Source organism: Lagopus muta, chromosome 3 (assembly GCF_023343835.1).
Source record: "Lagopus muta isolate bLagMut1 chromosome 3, bLagMut1 primary, whole genome shotgun sequence".
Taxonomy (NCBI): domain Eukaryota; kingdom Metazoa; phylum Chordata; class Aves; order Galliformes; family Phasianidae; genus Lagopus; species Lagopus muta.
Window position 1 is genome coordinate 56,442,262 of NC_064435.1, and position 18,567 is coordinate 56,460,828.

Sequence of the window (18,567 nt, forward strand, 5' to 3'; positions counted from 1 at the left end):
CTAGGCCACAAAAAGTGGAATCGTCTTGGGCCATACATATGTAGGTTGTTCAGGAAGTAACGCATCCTATTTATCCCCACGGAAACAACAACCAATACAATGAACACAGTAACTCTGCTTGATAACATGATTTGATAGAGCAAATTCTCAGCTACAGACACTTTTTCAACATAGTCACCACCATTAGCTCTGCATTTCTGCAATTGATGAACAAGAACCTGCATGCTTTGCTTGTCAAAACCTGCACCAACAGGGGCAAACCACTGTCACTACCATCACTGTGGAAATGCATCACCCACTGTCTTACAGTGTTCACATTCACTGGCTGGTCTCCATAAACATTCAGCAAGCATCAGTGACTGTCAATAGGTGTTTTGTTTGGGATTTTTTTTTTTCCCCCTGCATGGAGTAATTCAATGACAAACTTCTGCTCCATACACATTCCCAAATTAGGCACCAATTTGTCAGATTTCCCTCCTGCTGCCATCTGTCACACGACAACAACATGTAATCTGGTATTGATGGGAAGGTTCAACCACTACTACCATATCACCAGCATCCCCTTCTGGCATCATGGGCCAACACAATAAAAATAGGAGGCATTACTTTTGAAGCAGCCTATGTAAAATATATAATGCAGTTAATAAATGTAAGTAACAAAAATTTAATTTTTAAAATTCTCATTAAGACTGCAAAAAGAACAAAAACAAAACTAGTGGGATATTTGACCTTGTTTTTGTTAAACACACATCAATCTGGTGTGATGACAGTTGTTGCAATTCTTAGCAAGGTGCTCAGGGATATTTTATGAAATTTGTCTCTTCCTGTGCTTTAGTCTTGACAATAGTTGCCCACAAATGTATGTACTGCCAAAATTGCTAACATGAATATGGAATGACTGCTAAGCGAGGAATATTTCTCTTGCAGAAGTCTTTTAAAGAGAAATGATCAGATCTTTGAATTAAATATCTGATTGAAACCCCATACAATCAACTTGATTTATGACAAACAAAAATGGAATTGCAAATATACAAAAACACTGAATACTTTTTTTTTTTTGGCACTGAAACTCATTCTCAAATTCCTTTACCAAAACAGAAAGTGTGGCTGCCTATTTTTTGCTATTCTAAGGACAATATTTAGCCAATGGATCAAAATGTATAAAGCTGTCATCACTTGTGTCAGCAGTGCACAGCACTGTCCTCCTCGTGCCCTGGGGAGCACTTACTTGTAACTGAAATTCCCTGTAGGAATCTCTTTCCTACTCATTGGAAAACCAAACATACAGTCCTCGATACAGGCAACCATTTCTAGAACCAAACAGTCAGCTTGCATGGAAGTGAAAATTAGTGCTGTTTTGAAACTGAGGTTCTTAAGTTTTTGTTGTTGTTGCTGTTGTTGTTTTAAAGCCAGAAGTCTTTCTAATTTTAGGACTAAGCCAAAAGTTCCTACCATTGTGTTGACCATATGTACTTGGTATGGATTTACACAACTTTGGTAAAAGTCTATCTGAAAACATGCTAAGACCAAAGAATAATATAAATTTAAAAGTTAGGTCCACCTATACTACTTTTCTATTTTAACACATCTAAAACCTCATTTTCATTTTGACACTAGAAAGCAGACAAAAAGGCTGTGGAAAAAAATATACATATCCAGTTTCCCTCATACTCCATTTGTTTTATTTGCTGGCTTGTCTGATACATGGGTGATTTTTCAGCTGCTGTTACTTTGTGCTGACTGTAAGACTCTGTCAAGCACTGCCATCCAACCCTCTCAAAGGTCATTCTGAGGCAGGGATTGCGAAGTATTAGTGAGCTTACAAGGAGGAAGAGATAATGACAAAATCCAGTGTTTTAAGCCCCCTGCCATATCCCTCCCACAAGATCCTCAGTGCTATGAGGGTGGGCTTTTTTGGTTGCTTTAATCAACACTGTCCTCTAAGTTTCACTAAAAATAAATCATATTTTGCCTACATCTCCTCATAGCTTGGTTCAGCCTTCTGGATTTCAGCTGGATTAAAAAATAAGCAAACATCAGTCTTTAAAATAATCTCTACACAAGCCATCTGATTCACAAGCATCTCTTATCCTAAGAATACAAAATCAGGTCAGTAGTGAATTACCGTGTTTTGACTTATTAGCATTAAAAAACACCTAACATCCAGATGAGTATTAAATTTGCAGTTAAAAGCTAAATTACCAACTTTAAATCTTCAGAATTACAAGTGCAATAATAACAAACCACAGCAGCATTTTATAAGCTACTCATCTGAGTCAACAAATGAGTTATTTTGGAAAAAAAATATAAATCAGCTCATACGTAGTTATTGTGTTATGCTTCCCAGCTATAATATACTAATTATGTGAAGTCTGTATAGCTGCTATACCAGTGACACATTTAACTACTGCTTATGGATAGTTATACAATTATTAAAGAGTTACAGTCAAAAAAAGCCTTTTGGGAGTATTCTAGGGAACAAACTGCTAGATCATTTTGGTAAAGATAATAATGGTAAGTGGTAACACAGAAGGTAGAACTGAAGCCTCTCAAAATCCAGATGGTATTCTGCACTATCAACTGAAAAAGCACTCTAGTGTTTCAAAATGGATCATAGGGCTAGTCTGCTTTCCATGTGCAGCCACTGAGGAAAACAGCACACTTTTAGAAAACCAGACAGAAAGAGTTATGGGGCCAGGTGATAGGTTAGACTGTTTATGTGGCCTTCTTTAAACTTAGCAACTTCCTGCTTGATCTGAGAGCATGCTGATTAGATATGTAATTCAAAGGAACCATTATCCATATTCCATTACATCAATGTAAACAACATTTAATGGCATCAAACATTGCTAAAAAAGGAAATAGATTAATTTTAAAACACATATATATAATCTGAGGCTTGAAATAAGTATATCAAAATGCCTTAATTTGAAGGCAATAATGTTATTGTATCACAAAACTGAGTCCATGTTAATATTTTTTTAATAAAGAACTTCTAACACTTGTGGTTTTCTTTTGCCGTTTCAATGTTACATTTTCTGCGCTCCTGTTTGATTTCTTATAAGCAATCATAAATCCCAAGAATCTTTTTTATTTTCAAGATGTTGAAGCGTGCTTTCATCCACAGTTACTTTGCAATATGTCTGCATGATAAAATCGCATGCCAGGTTATCATCAGTTACAAGGAAAACAAAACTAACATCATTAAGGTTATTGATGTTTCTGCAAATCTTACTAGGTAGAACTTGGCATAGGAAAATACTTTACAAGAAATTTTGCCTTGTAATTCACCATCTCTCTCCTTTTCATGGAGGTTCCCTTGAAAAAAAAAAAAGTCCAAAACATCAGAGAGAGCTTTTACCTCAGTTAGAATTTTCAATTTCTCTGTCAGTTGTAGTGCTATTACATGCCAAGCACATTGAGGTATATTTGATCCGTGGTCTCAGCAGTAGTATTCAAATTAAGGACTAGGCACAGAGCAAGAAAATATTTCCTGAATACTCAGCTACATGTTTTAATTATGTTTGTAATGTTTTTTCCATAAATGAATTGGCAGTGGCTTTGCTAATATGTGTTTATAAAAGCAGTATTTATTTGTTTGAAAGAAAAATATTTCAAGAAAGCGTTTCCCAAAAATTTACAAGTATTCTTTCAAAAAAAAAAAAAAAAAAAAAAAAAATCAGCTTTTACAGTATGTGCTGCCACAGTCCACTACCTCATATTCTACTAATGCAGAGTAGGTTATTTCTAAAGCTAGTTAATACAATATAATCAGCAAATACCGTCAGCTAGCCTACCTGCTATATTAATTTAGTTATGTGACTCAAACTACTCTTTGATAACGTGCTGGATGTTACTTAATCTACTACCCTGTACATGGTCCTCAGTGTATTTCTGCCTAAGGCAATTGGAGCCTTGACTTCAAGTTATTAAAACTTGGTCAAACCAAACTTCTACAGTCAACTCTGAAGGAAAGGAATAACACAGATGACAGTGCAGCAAGGTCAACTGAAGGTGTACAGAATGTTTAACAACACATTTTTAGTGCTGGCACTAGTTCAAGGGTATTTTTAACACAGTTTGAAAAAGGCAGGAAAAAAAGAAAAGGAAGAAAATAAGACTAAGCCACGAAGACAAAGGAGAGTACTAAGAACATCCTCTGATATCATATTTTTAGGTGTCACTGAACACAGGGCATTCACACGGGGAATAGCACTAAAAAGCTTCAGTTCCAAGAGACAGAAGAAGTGAAGACTGCTCACAAATAACGTGGTGACTCCTAGAACAATTCTCAGGCACCTGCATGAGTGTCAATGGCAACTACTTGGGCTCTCTGATGTGTTAGTACATTACTGAAAGTGAAATAAAAATCCAGATTAGAGATGTATCATCTTGCTCTGGATGAAAGCAAATGATTTAAACAATTATGATTTAGTTGATCTGCAGATTTTCATTGAAACTATTGATTTACTTCTACTAAATTCAATTTCTGCAAATTTTCATGCGTAGGCATAACACAGCCAACGTGAAAGAAAACTTTACAACACATGATGCCACTGAGATATTTCATCAATAACCTGTCAACCCTTTGCTACAGTAGATTATTTTCTTTGTTTTTCTTTTTTTTTTCTGTTTTTTTTTCTGTTTTTTTTTTTTTTTTTTTAGGGCAATAGATAGTTGTACATATTAATAAAATCTAAAGTAACAAGATTAAGAAACATCTGTAATCTGACGGAGCCTCTTTCAGAACACTGTTGTTCTAAACCATAGTTCTACTAGATCTACATTACTATTCCTCCAATATTTACTTCAGTGAGAGGTGAAAGTTTTTATATAGTGACTGCTACCTTTTTTTTTTCAGATACATTGTGCAATACTGAACTCTCTGCTAAAATAGCCTGCTCATATAGGCCCTTTTTTCTGCAAATACAAAAGACACTCACAAATTCAATCACAAGTACTTACCCAGTTGTTAGCCATTGCTGATTACTCAGCAACTCACACTCCTGGAAGAACAAATAACATGGACTGTTCTGTTAAGTTGAAGGGAATAGACTTATTTTCACAAGTTGCTTCCCTTTCACTCTATGGTGCGGTATATTTTAAAACAAATACAGAATACATTTTTCCACTGACCATTTTTTCTTTTCTGTAGGTCAATGACATGGACATTTCTCCCCACTCCCTACTCTTAATATCAATTACCTTTTATGCAGCAGCTTGCTCTTTCATTTCTTAATAGTCCATTTAGAATTCTCACGCCCATGTTGCTAAAAGAAAAAAATCAGTTCATGCAAACATATATTCTGATAAACTGTTTAAATCTTAGATCAGAACAGTTGTATACAAATTATTTTTGGTTAAAAATATTTATACTAATATTTTAAATTGGCCACTAAAGGGAAAAGGAATATCAAACAGATTATCAGATCCTGGCTTCCAGAGACTTGCTATACAAGAAAATTTGCTCCTCCTTAGCTATAAAAGTCTAGAGTTAATTGCTGCCAGTTCAGACAGTCCATAAACACCAATACTTGAGCATTTAACTCTCAGACCTGAGAGAAAAGACAGATTGTATGACTTTTTTTTATCTACAGATTTATATCTATGCTTATTTACCTACACAAAGCAAAATGTGTCTTTTTTAACAAATCAAGTCTGACAAGAGATTAATAGCAGATTAATGTTAAACCAAATAATAAAAATAAATTAGTACTTTCAAAATTGTGATTATATTCTTAGATGTATTTTCCCTGCCCTAGAAGTACATTAAACACATTAGCATGTCAAGAAATACTTTATATATACAGAACCAGAAAGATGCTAATGCCTAGTGCTTAATGTTCACAAAGTTGAAAGTTGTCCTTACAGTGTATATCAGAATGTCTACAAATGACCTCAAAGAACAAGTAGTACAGAAATCACCTGAAACTCTCTGGGCAACCAACCACTAGAGTAGGAGAAATTTGCAACACTGATATCAAATTCTGCTAAGCTTCCCACTTTCTTTGCATGTACTGGCACTGGGCAATCACTTGAGTAAGATTCTGCAGGGTTAATTTTGTTCACATGCCCTGTTATACAGACAAGTATTTCTACCTCAGCATTCACGCACTCCTAAGTAGTGAAGAAAAAACATGTACATAAGAGTAAGGTATTTTTAAGAGTATTAATTACATGTTTGTAAATAAGTGATAAATTTGCTGGATTCTATATATGTTAGGTATGAAAGATAAGCTATCTGTCTCTGAGTTTCTCATGAAAGAGTGAGCTATCCCTCTCTAACAAGAGCAAATTTTCAGATATTCAAAGAAGTTTAAAAGGATAGCATTACTCCTCTATAAAAAGATAATCTGCAAATGGAACTGAAAAATAAACTAGGTGAGTTTAAAGGTTTCTGAGACTCCATTAATATTTCAAAGAACTTTAAAATGGTCTGACAAACACTAATGTTCAAAAAGGGGCTGTGTTTAAACTCATTTTAGTCAAAATTGAAAGTGGATTTCTTGTACATTCTCTTTGTGCATCTAAGAGTGTATTATATTATCCTGCGTAGGAAATAGCATGCGGCTTGAAAATAGTGCACTCCAGTCTCATTTAACACTATGAGAAATATTATTTTTGTTTTACATGCTTTTCTCTTTGGTATTATGGTAATATCAAGTGTTGTTTCAAAGTTAGCTAGACAAGAGGGAACTACATAAATGAAAGAAGAAAGGAAGGACCAAGTGCTGCAACTTTCCGATTTTCCTTCCAGAAAATCTTGTTATTTATCTAGATTTTTAGGACTCTTGCCAATAACGTTTCTGAGCTTCTCACACCTATTAGTAGATCCGATCCCCCCAAAATTGTTTAGGACAGAAATATAAACTGCTGCATTACAGATGAAAAAGTCACTTCAAATGAAGTGATTCACCCAACATGACACAAACATAAGTACTTCTGGCAACACTAAAAAACTGAACCTACAATTCAGATATAAACATTTAATTTATGAAGTCAGTTTTCCTTTTCTGGTAAAGACAGAGGTGACAGTAACTCAAGAAATAACAAATAGTTTTCACGCATTAAGTTTCAATAATATCAAAGGAACAGCCCCAGGACAGATCTAATTCATACCCAGTCAAGAACTCCCATCACCAGTAGAACTGAAACTACTAATCACTTTTACATGTTTTGTGATATAACTTGTATCCTGAAACTATGCCACATGTAATTCTTAGAGTTACTGGAAAAAAAATAAATAAATAAATACCTGAAGGACAATGCAGTCGTTGGTCACAGATAACAAAGGTGAAGGCGGGGAAAGTCTTGTTTAATTTGACCTCCTTTAATGACAATATCACCCACCTAGCAAACCAAGGGAATCCAGTTGATATAATCTTTTTGGAATTCAAAGTTCTCTCACGATATCCTGGAAATATATCCAGGGTACTGCTAGATAAAAACAACATGGTGGGTAAACAATTTGTTGAGAGATCAGGCTCAAATTGCTACAGTGAGTTACATTGGGATTGCAGCCAGTCAGTAGTGGGATTCCACAGGGCTAAGAACAGGGTTTTTTTTAATCTTTTCATCAAGAACTTGGACGCAGGACTTAAAAGGTACAGCAGTTAAGTTTGTGGACAACACTAAATTGGGAGGAGCTGTTGACTCCCTCAATGGTCTTGCAGAGAGACCTTGACAAATTGGAGGATGGGGCATGCACCAAATATATGCAGTTTCACAAGAATATGCATCAGATTCTGCACCCTCAACAGTGCAACACTGGTTATCCCTGTAGAATGGCCCCATAGAATGCAATCTCGTGGTTCTGGTTGACAGCAAGTTGAGTATGAATTGGCAGCATGCACTTAATAGCCATAAGGGCCAACCAGTGGTAAAGGATCTAGAGAACAAAGCATACTAGGAGTTGCAATGGTCCAGGGTTGGTTGAATTCAGAGCATAATAGGCTGAGGGGAAGTTTCATGGTGGTCTACAGCTCCTCATGGGGGGAGCAGAGGGGCAGCATGGAGCTATGCTCTCTGATGACATCCACAGGTCCTAAGAGAACAGCATGGAGCTGCATCAGGTGAGGATCAGGTTGGGGTCAGGAAAAGTTTCTTCACCAGAGAATGGTGAGGCCCTGGAACAGGCTCCCCAGGGCAGTGGTCAGAGCCCCAAGCTGTTGGAGTTCAAAGAGAGATTGGATAACACTCTCAGACACAGGGTTTGAATGTTCCTATTTGGAGCCTGTGTTGTTTCAGTGATCCTCATGGGACCCTTCCAACTCAATTTATCTTTTTTCTGTTGATTAGCATACTTAAAATGCCCTTCCTCCTGAACTTCAGTTCTAACAGGAACAAAGCTGTTAAAAAATGAAAATATGCTTGTGTTATTGCTGCAGCAAAATGCAGTAATGCTTGCTTTTGAGAAATATCCTTTTCACCTTGAAAAGGATTGATGTCTTTATGCAGTGATATATGGGCATATCTGCTCAGTATTTATGAGCAATCACTTCACCTTGCAGGCTATAGCTACCAATGGAGATATATTCAGTTGCAGGAACTAGTTAATCACTGCAGTATGAGCATTGGCTCAATTTATAACCAGTCTTAATAGTGCAGTTGAGTCCAGTTTTATTGTTTGGGAAAATTGTACCAAAAGTGTCAAAATTAAAAGTTCCAAGAAAAAAAATGAGGTTCATTTATTGAATTCTAATGCCATATAGATTTTTGTTGTATGTTATTTTCATCCAAGCAACACTTAAATACTACTATCATAAAACTTAAAAACATCTTGACAATCCTATTACATCCATGACTTAGATGTAAAACATCAGACTGTCCATCCATCCAGAAGTACCCCAAACTACTCACAAAGTCAGTTTGACTCCTCTTTATCAGTTTCTTAACTTTGCATGTAACAAAATAATTGGCTGCTCAGAGTGATGAGAAAGTTATTCAAGGAGCTAGAAATAACAGGAATACAGAAATTGTTAAAAAAAATTATATTAGCCTTAAGATATCACAAAATCGCATACATTTTAGCCTTCTCTCAGAATATCAGCTGTGGACTTTTCTAACCCTCTACCATAATGGCCTTTGCAAAGGAGCGTGGGTATACAGAACACCAGCTGTTAATGCTCTAAGTAGCAGGCAAGACAAGGTAAGTGGAGGGGACATGACGGAAAGTATAGATGTCAATTCAGTAGTACATACGAATGATCTGTGTCCATATGTAGAAGGTCTCTGCTCCAGAAATGCTGTATCTTTTTTCTTTTTTAAAGTATTAGCCCATGATGACAGAGGCAGATGATGGTAGTATGGCAGTAGAGGTTGAACCTTCCCACCAATATTCCATTACATTTTGTTGCTGTGCAGCAACAGCAGTAGAGTGGCAGCCTGACAAACCAGTGTCTGACATGGAAGCAATGGCACATATTTGCTGCGTCTATGAACTCCTCCAAGCAAAAAAAATAAAAATAAAATAAAAAATGGCACCCATTAATCACTGATGCTTACTGAGTGATTATGGAGACTGAACAGTAAATGTTACAATAGTAAGGTAGTGAATGTGCATTTCTGTAGTGGTGACAGCAGGTTACCTCCTCTGTGCATACAGACTCTTGTTCATCATTGGCAAAAAGGCAGAGCTAATAGAAGTGACTATGTTGAAAAATAGTGGCTTATACCTGAGAATTTGCTCTATCAAATAGCGTTATTCTGCTTTTTGTATCCATTGTAGTGTCTGCAAAATAAACAGGAGGCATTATTTTCAGAGCAACCTACTTATTTTTGTAGGTTTTGCATTTTGCAAGACCCCCTCTGTTGTGAAAACAGCAATAACTCCACAAACTTAAGGAAGATCAGTCAATTGCTTTTCCCCATTACAAGTGACACTGATAGCTTTCGTCAACTAAAGCAGAAAAGCAGTATTGTTGTCATCACCACCACAAACTCACTTTCCTCCAGCTCGCTGTATGGTTAGCAATTGTATTAGTGTTAGTACTCAAAGAGTGGAAGAAAAGCTGCAGAGCTGTTGAAAATACACAAAACAGGAACCAAATGAATGAGTCCTAGCACATGCCATTTGGTAGATTTATAGTATCTGTTGCTAAGTGCTTCACATTCCTAGCAGAACTAAGTTGACAACTTTAGGAATCTCTTCAGGAATCTTTCTGAAAAGTACTCCATACATAAGCCAAATCAAGAATTTCTAAAGCCAACCAAAAGAAAAAGAGCAGAGTTCCTCAAAACCAAGAAATGACACTTCAGTATCAAAGAGGGGAAGAAACTAAGAGATAAAACATTGCATGATATATTCAGATCAACTTTTGAGCAATTAAAGAAAACAATCTATTATCTAAACAAATAAATATGACCTCCTTTACATACACACAAACACAATATAACCTCTTTGGTATAGGCAAAATAAAGCTAAGACAATAGCAGAACCAGAGCTGTTACTCCTTGCTGAGAAACACAGCTTATGGTGTGAAGAAAAAAAAAAAATCTGTCAAAACACCATCAACCTAGAGGTGTATCCCCAGAAAGGTTCCCCAGGAACTATAAATTATGGTTTTCTGATCCAATTTCTGAAATTTCTGTGTACCAAAATGCATCCAGCATCTCTTGAATTCCTGGTTAACACAACAGCTCTGTTATCACACAAAGTACTTGTTTAAAAAAAAAAAAAAAAAAAAAAAAAAAGAGATGAAGACTGTAAATGTTGAAAGCATATGGTGCTTCAGATATCTGCTCTTGAAGGATTCTTGCAATCACTTCTCAGCATGGAGGGAAAAAAAATGTCCTCCATCACAAGTTAACTTACCCTAAAAGGGAACTTAACACAGAGTCCTTACTCATCTTTCTTTCACAAATACATATGCCTTTGAAATTTAGATTACCTCCCCTTCCTGCAACCTCAAAAATAGTAATGAAGAGTTAATTCAGTACTGGATTTGAGACATTCCTATAATCCCATATCCGTGGGTCAATCTCTCATTGCTTTGGCTAATTAAGCAACTAACCTACTCCTCAGTATAACTTTCCTGCCACAATCCAATTGCAAAATACAAAGCTGCATGCAAATTTCAGGGATCGTCTAAGCAAACACTTGGTTTAAGACCTATGCAAGGATCTTGGGAAATTATACTAATTACACTCAGAGCAATCACTTCTTCCCATCTGCAGATTTTTTAAAACAGTTAAACATCTTCATTAATAAGGAGAACACAAGGTAAATAAGCAGAATAATAAGTATTAATTCATAAAGTATAACTAACACCATAAAATTTCAAGTCTTTCCCTCTGGGGAAGCAACTGTTCAGCCAGCTGGTTGCTCTCCCTTCACTCCAGTAACCTTCAATCACAGTTTAAATCTTAAGATTTCTAGATAGCAAGGACTGGTGTAGGCTGCACTGATCCGTTGGTATGGAACATGCCAGCCAGGTACCCATCAATCTGCAGGTCATGCCTCCTGCTGCCTTTCCCGTCAGCAGTTTTCACCAGTCATGTCTTGCATCTGAAGCTCCTCTGTTTTTTTTCTTTACTAGCAATTATTTTGCTTTTTCAGTGTTAGAAATATGTTTAGAACAATAATAAAGACCCTGCACGTAGCAGGGAGGTTGAAACTATATGATCATTATGGTGCTTTTCAACCCAGGCCTTTCTATGATTCTATGATGTCTCTTCCTCATAGCCACCACCAACACAAGAGCAAAACTGAACTCTCTCCTAGTGAATGCAATCAAATATTCCTCCCTATATATATATATATATATGCGCAAGTCTCTACATTTACTTACACATAGGAGTGTTAGTTGCGTATGTAAGTTTGTATTTTTACACTCAGAAGTTCTTTCCAGAGCCTTCATCTCCCACAGTTTAAACATGTCACACTACGCTCAGCCACCACATTGAATTGATAATAACTACTATAGGTTGTATTTCGTATACTGAAGTTAAGATTAATATAAGACATCAATTTAACAAGCTGAAAAAGGCATAACGAGGCTATTTTTATTTTATAATAGTTTGTTTTTTGTAGAGAAAGCAAGATCTAAACAAACAAGGGAATATACTTATCTAAACCAGCTCTCTGCAACCAGGGAGCTGAATGCTTTCTGCCATGCAAAACTTCCTAGCCAATGCATGAAGGAAGGGTTGAGGCAGTCCCAACCACATACAAAGGATGGGTGCTAAGCAGACTGAGAAGGACTTGAGGGTACTGGTGAATGAGATGCTCAAGATGAGCCAGCAGTGTGTACTTGCAAACCAGTAGCTATGGGAAAACAGAGGTATGTTGAGATGAGAAATATTAACAAGTAGAAGGAGCTAAAGGAGTATCCAGCAAACACATATTTCTGGCTGCTATAACTGCAGTCCACTGCGACAAATGAACATTATTCTTTACTTTCTGCATGTCTACAATGATTTTTTTTTTTTCTAAAAAAGGTGCCTTATATCTAAATTGTAGATGAGTACCTCACGAGAAAATTATGATAGGAACAACAAAGCAAGATCTCATTGAACTAAATCAATACCCACTCCTTATCACCATGTTTTGAGATAATTCATAGTTGGAGGCAAATCCTAAGCTTTCCAATATCTGACTAATTATTTGCAGTGTGCTCTGAGAACTTGGTAACTGAAGATATACAGCTGTAAAACACTGCTTGATCATTACACGATTACAAAAATATTGAAGACAGTCACAGCTTAACAACAGTAATACAAAGCTGTCAACACAGGCTGCAAACCAAATGCTCACCCAGTTCACTTCCTTTAACGGCATTTTGGCACTACAAGCAGGCTGACATCTGGTCTGATTGTGCTTCACAATTACATTAGGAATCCTTGAGTGGGATCAGTCCAGGCAGAACACACACAGTCTTCCTCCCTAGACCTTTGGGAAGGAGAATAGCATGTTGTTGCACTGTTCTAGATGACATCTGCTTGTTCTACCTGCTCTTTAGAGGTTTTACTACCTGAGAAAGAGGCATCTCAGCCCACAGCATGATTGTTTACAGTAGTAGCTTATCATGACTGCAGCAAGCTACAGGCAAGCATGGCATAAATCTACTGTTTGCTTGTCTGGCCATGGGCAAGTCAGGCCTGGATCCAGCCTACAAGTGCACTCTGACTCTGTAAATATTAAGCTTATTTTCAGTTCTTGCCAAACAAAAGAACCAGGAAGATGAAAGATTGAAGTTAAAATTTATTCCAGCACACATCTACAAAAAGAATTCATCCTTACTTAACAATCTTGCTTGCATTCCAATATATTTTTATATAATGCATTACACATAAGCTACATCCTATACAACACTACTCGCTTGTTGAAGCCAATTTGAATTCCTCAAGTGGGATTTTCTGAGACACATTACCATTCACTTCAAGATATATTTAGGATGCTTTCATTATTCATTGTGTTATGCAATCAGTGAAAACAAATCTTTCCAGGAAAACAAATTGCTTCCTCTATTATAGAGCAAATTGATTAAATACACGATTTAGAAAATTAAATGGGCAATGAAACAATAAATAGCTATTTTCTGGGATGAAATATTTTCAATAGGCAAGGTTATTCTATCTTGACTTAAACGTATTTACAATTCTCTAAGATAAAATTTACATTTTACTTAAACTACAACATGACATTAAGATATTTAAAATTAAGATAATTAAGATATTTAAAATTCATGACTTATGAAAAGTGACTATACACCTAAGTATAACGCACAGAATTGGAGCCAGTTGTGACAGTCGATACTTAGGAAGTAGATGCGATAAGCAGCATGTGGTCCTTTTTATGCTTGTCACCTTGAAATACTGCATAAAGATTACTCTGCAGCCTCAATCTATAGGACCTGATTCTCCACTCAGTGCCCTATTGATGACAGTGTTTTGGAAATCAGTAAAGTTACACAGCCAGAAAATAGCTAAAACACATCAGCCCACACTCCCTGAAGGGACCTCACCTCACCGATGGGAAGTGAATACATTTGTCAATCCAACTCCCTTTATGTCCCCTAAAAGCATTGCTTTTAACTAGAAGGAAGTCTTGCCAAACTTTTGTCACATCTTCGTAAACCTCTCTAGAAACTCTTTCAGAAAGATATTTAATGTAAGAGGTTAAAAACCCGTACACATTAATATTGAATAGCATTTAAATAAAGTTGGTAGTTTTCTTTAAATATGAAGATAAAATGTGTTCAAATTTTCTAATTAAAAGTAGGAAGTTTCTGAGTGAGAAAAATTAAGTGGCTATAGTTAATTATTCGTGAGAAAAATAAGATTCTCAAATGAGGCAAATTTAATCTCAGGTTGACAATTTACACAAAGGATATTTTAAGCTGTGTGTGCAAATTCACACAGTTCCTTGTAGTAAAATCCATTAATTCATGGGAAACAGAAGATACCATGCAGAGGATGCAGAGATCTGCAATTTACCAGCAAAGAGTGGGACACGTCACTGAACAGCAGTCAGTGAATCACACAGTGACTTTGTTATAGTTTGACCAAACACTCACTACTGATGCCTACAAAATCAAGTACAGATTGATAACACGATACCCTCTCAGTAAGACAGTAACCTGTCCCATCATTCAGCTACAATTCTTCTCAAGTCTTTTAAATTGACCAACAATTAAGTGAATAAGCGTTAGACTATCATCATATGAAACAGGAAATATCATATAACACAAATAAAGAAATGGAATTCTGAATGTCTTTTTCTTGTTATTTTGCCTTAAAACATAGATGATCATGTCACATTACCAGGAATGCAGTTCAGTCTACTTGCTCAGGTATCTGAGAAACAGAGATATGCCGTAGAAGTAACACTAAAATTAGATAGTGCAGCTCACATCGGAAAAACTAAAACAGTTTTAAGCAAAAATAAAAATAAATATAGAGATGTAGAATGAGATTAAGCTTTACATTTTGAAAGACTATGAGAAATTACACAATAGATGTAGCACACACAATTTCTTTATAGTGAAAACAAAACAGAAATAAGAATAAAGCTCTATTTCTCATGACATTATTTCAGATTCTTCCTAGGAAGTCCTGCCAAAAAAAAAAAACCCTCTTCCACAAAATCTGTTAAAATTGTACTATAACTCTTGTAAGTATAGAAACACTAATTAAGAGGCATTCTAACTATGCTAAAAAGCTTTTTGTAATTTCCAGAAGAAATTACTTCACTAGCACAGAGAGCTTTTAATGAATCTGGGTACTGGAGAACTCTGTTTTTGAAGTAATAGGAAGCCTTTTTTGTGAAAATATAAAGCTTTGACTAGGCACCATTTTATCATTATAAAATATTAGTGGTACTTTTGTGTCGTTCTCCAGCGTGTTAAACGATATTTTAAATTTATGTGGTATAGAAAACACTTCACTATGGGTTTTCTGTTGCCTGTTTACAGCAAGCTCACTTGATGAGGGGACCTAAGACCTCTCCAAGCTGAAATAATCAAAATATCAATTTTTAATCTTATGCACAATTTGAAAAGATTACTTAAATAGAAACTCATAGCTCAAGCATCTGACTGATGAAGTTCTATCCACTGTTAACCATATCCAGCCTAAAGCAACGCTAGACATGATGAACAACTTGAAAAATTAAAATGACTTTTGAATGGGAAATTCATCTTCTTTAATCTCTCTCCCTCTCCCTCTCTCTCTCTCTCTATATATATAAATATAGAGAGAGATAGTAAGAGCCTGACATGATGAAGTTAGCAGAAACAAACATTTAACAGCTATAATCATTAACCACAATAACTTGTTCATGCTTTTCAGGAGGACAGAGTATCCACTGTGCAGTAGAAGTAGTTCACAGCAAGTATGTTGAAAATACTTCAGAACGCAATACACAGAGAGACAAGCCATGTCCACTTACACAAAACATCATGCATTACTTCTGGATTTTTTTTCCTCTCTAAGACTCCATCCAGCATAGCAACATACACGCATGGGAGACCAAATGCCCCATGTCCCTTGATTTGAACAGCAGTGGCACACTCTGCATCCTGAAGTGGATTCAGAGGTTCAGAGATCCGAGTGCTTTGTGAATTATGGGTTCCATCCAACAAAGCACAGCCACTTCACATGCTGTTTAGAGATGCACCACAGTGATACATATACCTTGCCAAAGAGAGAATTACATGGCAACATCTTTTACAGCTAAAGAATCTCAGCCAAAAATTTAGGCTTACAGCAAACTGGCATCCTATTTCCTTGTGATACTTTCACTAACTGATTTAACTGTCTAAAATATATTTACTAAAAATTGTGTTATTAAACAAGACATAGGGTGGCTCTTTATATACTCTCAAGGATGTCTCTCTTGAATACAGAGATCTTTATGCATCTCTTGCCTGTTTGGCTTCAAAAACAAAAGAATAGATTTTGTTTGATTTTAAGAAATACAGTTACACGACATATACCCTCACCTCTGTCACATAGAAAGGATTACAGACAGGTTGTAGTTGAGCTCTCACTGTAACCTCCCACCTCATGTGCCACACCAGGGAATTGTTTGTCATTGTCACCTTTGCCCTCCTTTGAGTACAACAGGAGATCAACACTGGCAAACCACAGGGAGTCTTCTGCTGTGATCACCTGTCTTAAAAATGTTTTGAGTCAGACACATGAAAGAAGTGGAATGGATGAAAAACAGCTTGATCTCTTCAGTACCCACAGGGAGACCAAGAAGCTACATGCCTCAATGCACAGGCAGCACCACAGCATGGATGCTGCCATGAATCTGCACAGTTGCTGGCACAAACCCTAATTCTGATGCAGTGTTCCAATGTTATCTGGAACAAATGAAACAGATTTGATTTGAGTTGCCTAAGTAATCTTTTCCCTCATATTTCATCAGGGCAAAGAACGTAACTCATTTTTACTCTTGGTGCCATCCTACTAACTGAAAGGATAAAATGTTGCATAGGATTCAGTGCCAGTTTTCATGAGGCAGAAGGATTCAAATTTCTCTTCGCTGTAATTGAAAATAAGTTGCTTTGTTTGGAACGTTGAAAATATACCAGTGATCTGATAGAATCTGTTGCTCGTGATAGAAAAATACACCCTTGTCAAAACTGGGAATTTCTCACTAATTCACTTATTCCAATTAAGTTTAGGGCAGGAGGCTCTCCATGCAATGGAGTCTGCTTCACACACAATAGAAACCCAAATCAACTTTCTGATACAATTCAGAGATCACTTGTAAGCTCTAACTTCTCTGTATAACAACAAAAAAAAAAAAAGTGGAAAGCAATGAAAGTGATCCAAACGTGGAGTATCGCCAACCTGCTCAACATTTCAAATTTCATGGAGTGATACAAGTTCTGAAAAATTGTAAGTACCTTGGCCTCCTTTCACACTAGGGTAATTGTTTTGTTTCAAAGATTTTCACAGAATATGCCTTTATTTCCTTCTAAACAAAGAACTTATATTTCAAAACACTGATTAACAACTCATATTAAACAATTAAACACCACTGTACCGTGAAGCAATTCTATGTTTTATCCTGTAGACGTATCACCCGCATCATTTCTTGAGCTTCACTGATCTGAGTGAGCAAGACTGCCTGAGTGTTATGATGGAATCACAACAAATAACAAGCAGGGAGTATCATCACCTGAGCACCAGTACTGTGGCAAGCACCATGCTAAGCTGTAACGAGGATATATCACAGAAGATGTTTTCATAAATGGAAGTTTATGGATATTGCAGAATTTGAAGTTCTACAGCAACATTACCAAGTGTAAATGCACTTTGTTTATGTGCTGTTACAATATTTATATTCTCTGTCTTCCCACACATCCTCAAAGTCTGTTATCACTCACACCATCCGTGGGCTGGGGCCTGATGCTAACTCAGTGGGCAGTAGCCCCAGTGTACATCAGCTATGCTGGCTTTTCCTTGAAAGACACTCACTGAGGTCCTGCTACTTTTTATGGTTCAACTTAGATCACACTGCTTTATAATTCAGGTAGAAAAACCAAATCCTTTTGTTTACTCTAAGATGTGTTTTACAGGCCATACTTAAAGACAACACTCACTTTTATTGAAAACATTCAGGCTGCAAGTTTTACTCTGCCTGAACGAAAAGGAAAATAACATTTTCAGAGTGCTGAAATGGAAGTTCTTTTCCTACCTAGAAAAGAAGTGCCATTCCGCCACACAATAAGGACTTGGTATTTCAGTTTTTAAGTTTTCCTCAGCATAAATGTACAGTATATCCCCTTCCCAATGTTCAGTACAGTGGGCTATTAATGTGTTTTCTCATTGTGTGTATGTTTTTGTAGAACTCAAGTCTTATTCAAGCCCTCTGCACACAAATGAGTTAAGAAATCTGTAAGAATTCATCACTTAGAATAGAGGACCTGACTTGCTCAGCTTCTTTCATGGTATCCAGCTTCAAGGATAGTTATCACTAAAAGGAGTTAGGGGAAAAAAGGAAAGAAAACAAAACAAAAAAATAACAATGGACTATTATCACATATTTTCTTCTTCAGAGCACTTCAGCCAATCTGTCTTAGATCCTAGACAGTTTGATCCACAGCCTACTGC

General features: G+C 36.4%; 1 long non-coding RNA gene across 3 annotated transcripts in view; it reads right to left on the minus strand.

The window, feature by feature from the left end:
- The window catches only part of LOC125690677 (uncharacterized), a 98,670-nt gene that overhangs the window by 25,717 nt on the left and 54,386 nt on the right, over window positions 1-18,567 (minus strand). For all 3 annotated transcript variants that reach the window (XR_007375731.1, XR_007375730.1, XR_007375732.1), the window contains exon 5: window positions 12,755-12,889. This is a non-coding gene — a long non-coding RNA (uncharacterized LOC125690677). The remainder of the gene's footprint in view (window positions 1-12,754; window positions 12,890-18,567) is intronic.